Source organism: Pseudophryne corroboree, chromosome 5 (genome assembly GCF_028390025.1).
Source record: "Pseudophryne corroboree isolate aPseCor3 chromosome 5, aPseCor3.hap2, whole genome shotgun sequence".
Classification (NCBI taxonomy): domain Eukaryota; kingdom Metazoa; phylum Chordata; class Amphibia; order Anura; family Myobatrachidae; genus Pseudophryne; species Pseudophryne corroboree.
The window spans coordinates 809,364,801-809,372,927 of NC_086448.1; positions in this window are offsets into that span (position 1 = coordinate 809,364,801).

Genomic DNA, 8,127 nt, shown 5'->3' on the forward strand with positions numbered 1-8,127 from the left:
CTCGTAAAGAGGTACAGGCCACGGCTCTTCGAGGAGCATTTCCAGAAGGTCCACATACCAGGCCCTTCTTGTCCAGTCCGGAGCAATGAGTATTGCTTGAACCTTTTCCCTTTTTATTCTTTTGAGAATGGGATCAGAGGAAGTGGAGGAAACACGTACACCATTTGATAGACCCATTGTCAGGAATCGGCGTTCAGTGGCATCTCACTTACCAGCGCACTGGTGTGCAGGCCTCCGGAGGTCAAGGCCCCAGTCTGCAGCTGCATGAATGCTCTGTCCGCGGGCACGGTGCCCATTGTCATTGTGTACCCCTGAAGTCCATCTAGACACTAGGAATTCCCTTTCGTCCAGACCTGGGATCACTCCTCTCAGAGATTCCATCTTGAATTTGAACACTCTTAAGAAAGGGTTCAAAGACTTGTGGTTGAGAATTGGTCGTACCAAACTGTCCGGTTTTGGTACTACAAACAAGTTGGACTAGTACCAGTTGTTGTGTAGATGAAGTGAACTGGAACAATGGATGGCCTGCTGCGAAGTTATACTTGCCTCTTGTGAAACTGGTAAGCCTGATTTGAAGAATCTTTGAGGTGGGAGCTCTTGGAACTCCAGTCTGTAGCCCTGGCAAATAAGATATATTACCCAGGGATCCCGGCACAAACTTGTCCAGATGTGACTGAAGAATTTTAGTCGGGCTCCTACCTGACAGTCCTCCAGGCCTTGCGGTCCACTGTCATGCTGGAGGCTTTGAGGAAGCAGAGCCTAAGCTCTGTTCCTGAGCACCTGCAGTTGCTGGTTTGCGTGGTTTACCTCTTGCGCCTCTGGAGGCCGTAGAAGTACCTCTGGACTTTCCCTTAAACTTGGTTGTCCGAAAGGACTGTAAATTTGAAGCTGAATAAGCTTTCCTGGCAGGGCGAGCGGCGGAAGGAAGATACGTAGACTTACTTGCAGTAGCTTTGGAGATCCATTGTCCAATTTGTCTCCAAACAAGGCCTCTCCTGTGAATGGTAGACCTTCCACGCCTTTCCTGGAGTCCGCATCAGCAGTCCACTGGCGTAGCCACAAGCCCCTGCATGCTGACACAGCCATAGCGGTGGTGCGTGCATTAAGCAAATCAATCTCCTTTATGGCTTCCACCTTAAAGTTTGCAGAGTCCTGTATATGCTGCAGGAATAAAACAACATCCACCCTAGACAGGGAATCTAACCCCTTAATTAGGTTACCTGACCATTTAGCAATGGCTTTTGTGATCCACGCACATGCAATAGTGGGTCTCTGGGCCACCACAACAGCTGTGTACAATGATTTGAGTGTAGTTTCAATTTTATGATCAGCCGTGTCTTTTAGGGAGGCTGCACCAGGAACAGGCAATACAATTTTATGTGACAGCCTAGAGACTGATTCGTCCACTATCGGTGGATTTTCCCATTTTTTCCTATCCTTCAGAGGAAAAGGAAAAGATGGGAGCAACCTTTTAGGGATCTGAAATTTCTTATCAGGATTAACCCACGGTTCTTCAAACAGGGTATTCAATTCCTTTGACTTTTTTACATTAAAATGAGATTCCTCACACTCCTCTTACACCTTATCAGGAATTTGCAGAACATCTCTTATAGCCTCTATAAGAGCCTCTATTCCCTGTGACAGTGGCATCCTCCCCCCTCCAAATCCACCTCACCCTCCTCCATGTTTGACCCGTCAGCATCAGAGTCAGACTGCAGGATATTGACCAGAGATTGTTTTTGTGGACAAATGGGAGGGGATTGAGATGCTGGTTTGGGGACTGAGGGGGTCATTCCGAGTTGACCGCTAGCTGCCGTTGATCGCAGAAATTAGGTAAAAAAGCGCCAATTCTGCGCATGCGTATGCGGCACAGTGCGCACGTGCGACGTACTTTCACAACAGCCGATGCAGTTTCACACAAGGTCTAGCTACGCTTTTCAATCGCACTGCTGGCCACAGAGTGATTGACAGGAAGTGGGTGTTTCTGGGTGGTAACTGACCGTTTTCGGGGAGTGTGTGTAAAAACGCAGCCATGTCGGATACAAACGCAGGCATGCCGGTGTGAACGCAGGCGTGGCTGGCCGAACGTAGGGCGTGTTCGTGACGTCAAAACAGGAACTAAACAGTCTGAAGTGATCGCAAGCTAGGAGTAGATCTCGAGCTGCTCAGAAACTATTTCTCCTGCTAAGCTAAGGGTGCATACACACGGTGAGATTCGGACTTATCCGATTCTCACCGTGCGACAGGGGGCCGGGTCGGCACTTAGCCAGTATCGCAAGCACATAATGAGTGTGCTTGCGATGCTGGCTATGTGCGATGTCAATCCTGACTATCTCTTCTATAGAGATAGCCAGGATTGACTTGCCTGCACAGCCTATTTTTTCTGCCGATGCCGACCGCGCGGGGCCGCGCATCGGCATCGGATCGGGATCGCAAGGTGACTGTCACCTTGCGATCTGCACTATCTTTTCTTCCGATTCTGACTATATAGTCAGAATCGGAAGAAAATATCTTACCGTGTGTACACACCTTAAGATACACTCCCAAAGGGCGGCGGCTTAGCGTTTGCACGGCTGCTAAAAGCAGCTAGCGAGCGAACAACTCGGAATGAGGGCCAGAGTCTCTATTCATTAACTCATCCACAATCTGTCTTAAGTATTGCGTCTCTTTCTCATTGTGGGATAGCTTTGTAGATATATTTGAGATCATTCCCTTAATGGAATTAACCCATTCCGGTTCAGCCCCACTTTTCTGAGAAGGTGCACTGACCTGAGTACCCAGTAGTGAGTCCCCTGGTGAAGAGGAACACCCCGCTGTACAAGAAACACACTCTTTGCCTGACATAATGTAAATGTGACAGCACACACACACACACACACACACACACACACACACACACACACACACACACACGAAAAGGTTAAGCACAATTAACCCACAAAGAGCCCTTCAGGGAGACACAGAGTAATTTGGAGCCAGACCCCACTGTGCCCTTATCGCTAATGCCAAGCTTAGCCGGGTCGCAGACTAAGTACCCTAATAGGGGACTTAGTACACTAATAATCGCTCCCTCCTGCTATGACCCCCTGGTACCACTGAGGTAATCTGGAGTCACACTGGAGGAGCTGTGCGTCCCTGTCCTGTCAGGGTCTGTGTCCACTGCAGAGGGAAAATGGCGCTGGTGAGCTGCTGGATCCTCTCATAGTGAACCCCGCCCCTTCAATGGCGCGCGGTCTTCCCACTTTTTTAATACTGGCTGAGGTAATCTGTTGCTTGAAATGGAGAGAAAACCATTTTAAGGCTGTTTTTGCCAGTGTGGGTAATGTGTACGGGATGCGGTCAAGAACCCGCCGGACGGAATCCCGGCGGTCGAAATACCGACACCGGAATCCCGACCGGCACAATCCCGACATATTCTCCCTCCGTGGGTGTCCACGACACCCATAGAGGGAGAATAAATTAGCGTGCCCGCAGAGTGGCTAGCGCAGCGAGCCCGCAAGGGGCTGCGTTCCGCTCGCCACCCCTGTCGGGATTGTGCTGGTCGGGATTCCGGTGTCGGTATTCCGACCGCCGCGATCCCGTCTAGCGGGATTTCAGACTGAGCCCCTGTGTACAGTTTACTGAGACGCAGTTGTGTACTGTGTCTGGAGATGCATTCTGCCCCGGTTAGAAGCCGTGTGTCTCCGTACCCTCATGCCGCCATAATGGGCGGCGACCCGCCAGCATAGTATTCACCACTTTTCCCGCGTGCTGCGGGAATGTACGCTCGCCGTGGTGGGGCTTGCGAATAGTTCCCTCAGGAGCTCAGTGTCCTGTCAGCGGGGAACAGGACCATTAACTCTTCAAGAGGTTGGGCTGTCCCCCCCCCCCCCCCCCCCCAAGTCCAACGAAGTAGACAGGCTGGTGCCAACCAGCCCTGTCTGAAAATAACACACATAAAATAAATGCAGAAAACTCTTCAGGAGCTTCCATAAGCGTGACCGGCTCCTCCGGGCACGTTTTCTGAACTGAGTCTGGTAGGCGGGGCAAAGATGGAGGAGCCAGCCCACACGATCAAATTCTTAAAGTGCCTATTTCTCCTAGTGGACCCGTCTATACCCCACGATACTAAATGGAACCCCAGTATCCACTAGGACGTAAGAGAAAAACGATTACGTTTTAAAATCTGTTGCCCTAAAGCTGCCAGGCCGCACCAACGCAGGGGGCCCCAAACTCATCCATTAAACTGACAAGTCCTATTAATCCACCACTCAGAATTCAGGACTTTGTGGGACTGTGATATTTTTTTGTTGTGGTTTCATACCCACACAGGTGTGATATGCAGAGGTGTAGCCAGAACTTTGTTGGGCCCATAGCAACATATTGAAGGGTCCCCATCCCCATCCTAGAAAGACACCTTTCTCCACACCAGGGGGTATATTTACAAAGATTTGTGTTTTGGCCGTTTTGAAGGGTGTTTGAACTCGAATGGTATCGGGTGCATTTTACTGCAACTTTTTGAATCCTGATACGATCATTCACTAAGCTGCCGAGTTTTGCACAATCGTTTTTTCCGATGTCGATGTGATTCGTAATATCAGGCAGTGTTTTACGGGAGTGATGAGTAAAACACTGCCTGACAAAACACAAGGAATCCCGGCCGGATCTGTGAGATCCGTACAGGGCTTCATTGTGTACCTTAAAAAGTTGATTAAAGTCTTAAAAATTCGGAAAAAAATAGCGTGGGGTCCCCCCTCCTAAGCACAACCAGCCTCGGGCTCTTTGAGCCGGTCCTGGTTGAAAAAAATATGGGGGAAAAAATGACAGGGGTTCCTCCATATTTAATCAACCAGCAGCGGGCTCTGCGCCTGGTCCTGGTTCAAAAAATACGGGGGACAAAAAGCGTAGGGGTCCCCCGTATTTTTGAAACCAGCACTGGGCTCCACTAGCCAGGTACATAATGCCACAGCCGGGGGACACTTTTATACTGGTCCCTGTGGCCCTGGCATTACATACCCAACTAGTCACCACTGGCCGGGGTACCCTGGAGGAGTGGGAACCCCTTAAATCAAGGGGTCCCCCCCTCCAGCCCCCCAGGTGCAGGGGTGAAGCCCGAGGCTGTCCCCCCCATCCAAGGGCGGCGGATGGGGGGCTAATAGCCTTGTTAAAAAATGTGAATATTGTTTTTAGTAGCAGTACTACAAGTCCCAGCAAGCCTCCCCGCAAGCTGGTACTTGGAGAACCACAAGTACCAGCATGCGGTGGAAAACCGGGCCCGCTGGTACCTGTAGTACTACTACAAAAAAAATACCCCCAAAAAAACAGAACACACACACCGTGAAAGTATAAGTTTATTACATACATGCACACCTCCATACACACATACTTACCTATGTTCCCACGAGGCTCGGTCCTCTTCTCCATGTAGAATCCTTGGGGTACCTGGGAAAAAAATTATACTCGCATAATCCAGTGTAGAATCAGACCTTTGAATAATCCACGTACTTGGCAAAATAATAAAACGGAAACCCGACCACGCACTGAAAGGGGTCCCATGTTTACACATGGGACCCCTTTCCCCGACTGCCAGGACCCCCCCTGACTCCTGTCAAAGAGGGTCCCTTCAGCCAATCAGGGAGCGCCACGTCGTGGCACTCTCCTGATTGGCTGTGTGCTCCTGTAGTGTCTGTCAGGCAGCACACGGCACAGATACAATGTAGCGCCTATGCGCTCCATTGTAGCCAATGGTGGGAACTTTGCGGTCAGCGGTTGACCGAAAGTAACCTCACCGCTGACTGCAAAGTTCCCACCATTGGCTACAATGGAGCGCATAGGCGCTACATTGTATCTGTGCCGTGTGCTGCCTGACAGACACTACAGGAGCACACAGCCAATCAGGAGAGTGCCACGACAGGAGTCAGGGGGGGTCCTGGCAGTCGGGGAAAGGGGTCCCATGTGTAAACATGGGAACCCTTTCAGTGCGTGGTCGGGATTCCGTTTGATTATTTTGCCAAGTACTTGGATTATTCAAAGGTCTGATTCTACACTGGATTATGTGAGTATAATTTTTTTCACAGGTACCCCAAGGATTCTACATGGAGAAGAGGACCGAGCCTTGTGGGAACATAGGTAAGTATGTGTGTATGGAGGTGTGCATGTATGTAATAAACTTATACTTTCACGGTGTGTGTGTTCTGTTTTTTGGGGGGTATTTTTTTAGTAGTAGTACTACAGGTACCAGCAGGCCTGGTTTTCCACCGCATGCTGGTACTTGTGGTTCTCCAAGTACCAGCTTGCGGGGGAGGCTTGCTGGGACTTGTAGTACTGCTACTAAAAACAATATTCACATTTTTTCACAAGGCTATCAGCCCCCCATCCGCCGCCCTTGGATGGGGGGGACAGACTCGGGCTTCACCCCTGGCCCTTGGGTGGCTGGAGGGGGGGACCCCTTGATTTAAGGGGTTCCCACTCCTCCAGGGTACCCCGGCCAGGGGTGACTAGTTGGGTATGTAATGCCAGGGCCGCAGGGACCAGTATAAAAGTGTCCCCCGGCTGTGGCATTATGTACCTGGCTAGTGGAGTCCGGTGCTGGTTTCAAAAATACGGGGGACCCCTACGCTTTTTGTCCCCTGTATTTTTGGAACCAGGACCAGGCGCAGAGCCCGGTGCTGGTTGATTAAATATGGGGGAACCCCTGTCATTTTTTCCCCCATATTTTTTCAACCAGGACCGGCTCAAAGAGCCAGAGGCTGGTTATGCTTAGGAGGGGGGACCCCACGCAATTTTTTTTTTCTGTTTTTACACTAAACAGACCCTTTCCCATAGATAACCATGCACAGATCTCACTGATCCGTGCATGGTTAGCCAAACTCGACTGGAAAAAGCAGGTCTATTTTTTTGCTGCTTTTTTTAACGAATCTAAAAAAAACAGACCCGCACTTGAGCACTCAGAAACTAACACCCAAATACGAATGAATAGTGAATGCCCGTATTGTATGAAATAGCAGCCGTGTTTGACCGATGGTCTATTCATTCGTATTTCGGAACTTTGCAAATCAAACCATTACGAATAGTCCAAACACTGCCGAGATTGGTGCATAGTGAATTCCCGGATTGGGACTTAGAAAAAAAAACACAAATCGGACAAACTCGAATTCTTAGTAAATATTGGCCCATGTCTTCTTATGCTCCATAGTAGTGCCCTGGTTCATTTTATGAATTATAGTGGTACCCTACAGTAGTTTATATTATGCTCCATAGTAGTACCCTAGTACTACACAGTGCCCCCAGTACATATTACACAATGTAGTGTCCCAAATTAACACTATGTCACATTGTACTGCTTTCATTAAACATGCCACACATTGCTTTGCGGATAATCCAGGAACCTAGTAGACAACTTTCTGAACTGGGTGCAGTTGAGAGAGGCCCCAGAGGTGGGCCCCCTAAGCCTCTGGGCCCAATAGCAACCGCCTTCCTTATACCCAAAATAGTAATACTAAACAAATAAAGTGAGGAGATTTTCCTAGAAGGATCAACTATTCTCTAACACCATCCAGACAGTGGTCAGTTGTCATCATAACAAATGAAATCTGATTCAACCACATTGTCATGGAACCATTGGCTAGTTGCTCTAGTTGAATGATCAAATTAACCAGCCACATTTTGTGTGGACAGATCATGACATGAGCTGCAGTTTATTTTATGATTGGGTTGTCTTTTTATACTGTGCTATTTTAATTACTATAATTTATTTCTTTTATTTACACATACAGCCACAATTATATTACATCACAGTCCCTAGATGCACCTTCATGTTTTTATGTTTCAGACATGGACCATTTTGGCCCATTCACGGATTACTTAAAAATTCCAGACATCTTGATATGAAATCCTGGGGCCCGATGTCAGGAAACACTGCAGCCCTGTATCATTTACAGTGTCAGGCTAGACAAAATTACTTCTAAGCAGCTCTCCTTGGTCAGCATGTAATGCTGATAAAAATCAGGCACCAATCATTTTTGGACAATTATTTGCACACTGCATTAAATAATATCGTGGACAGAAATTACTGCCTTTACTGTGCCAATTTCTGGGGTGTGGTTGGCAGTAATTGCTGCTCGATTTTCCAGAGTACATTGCCGCGGT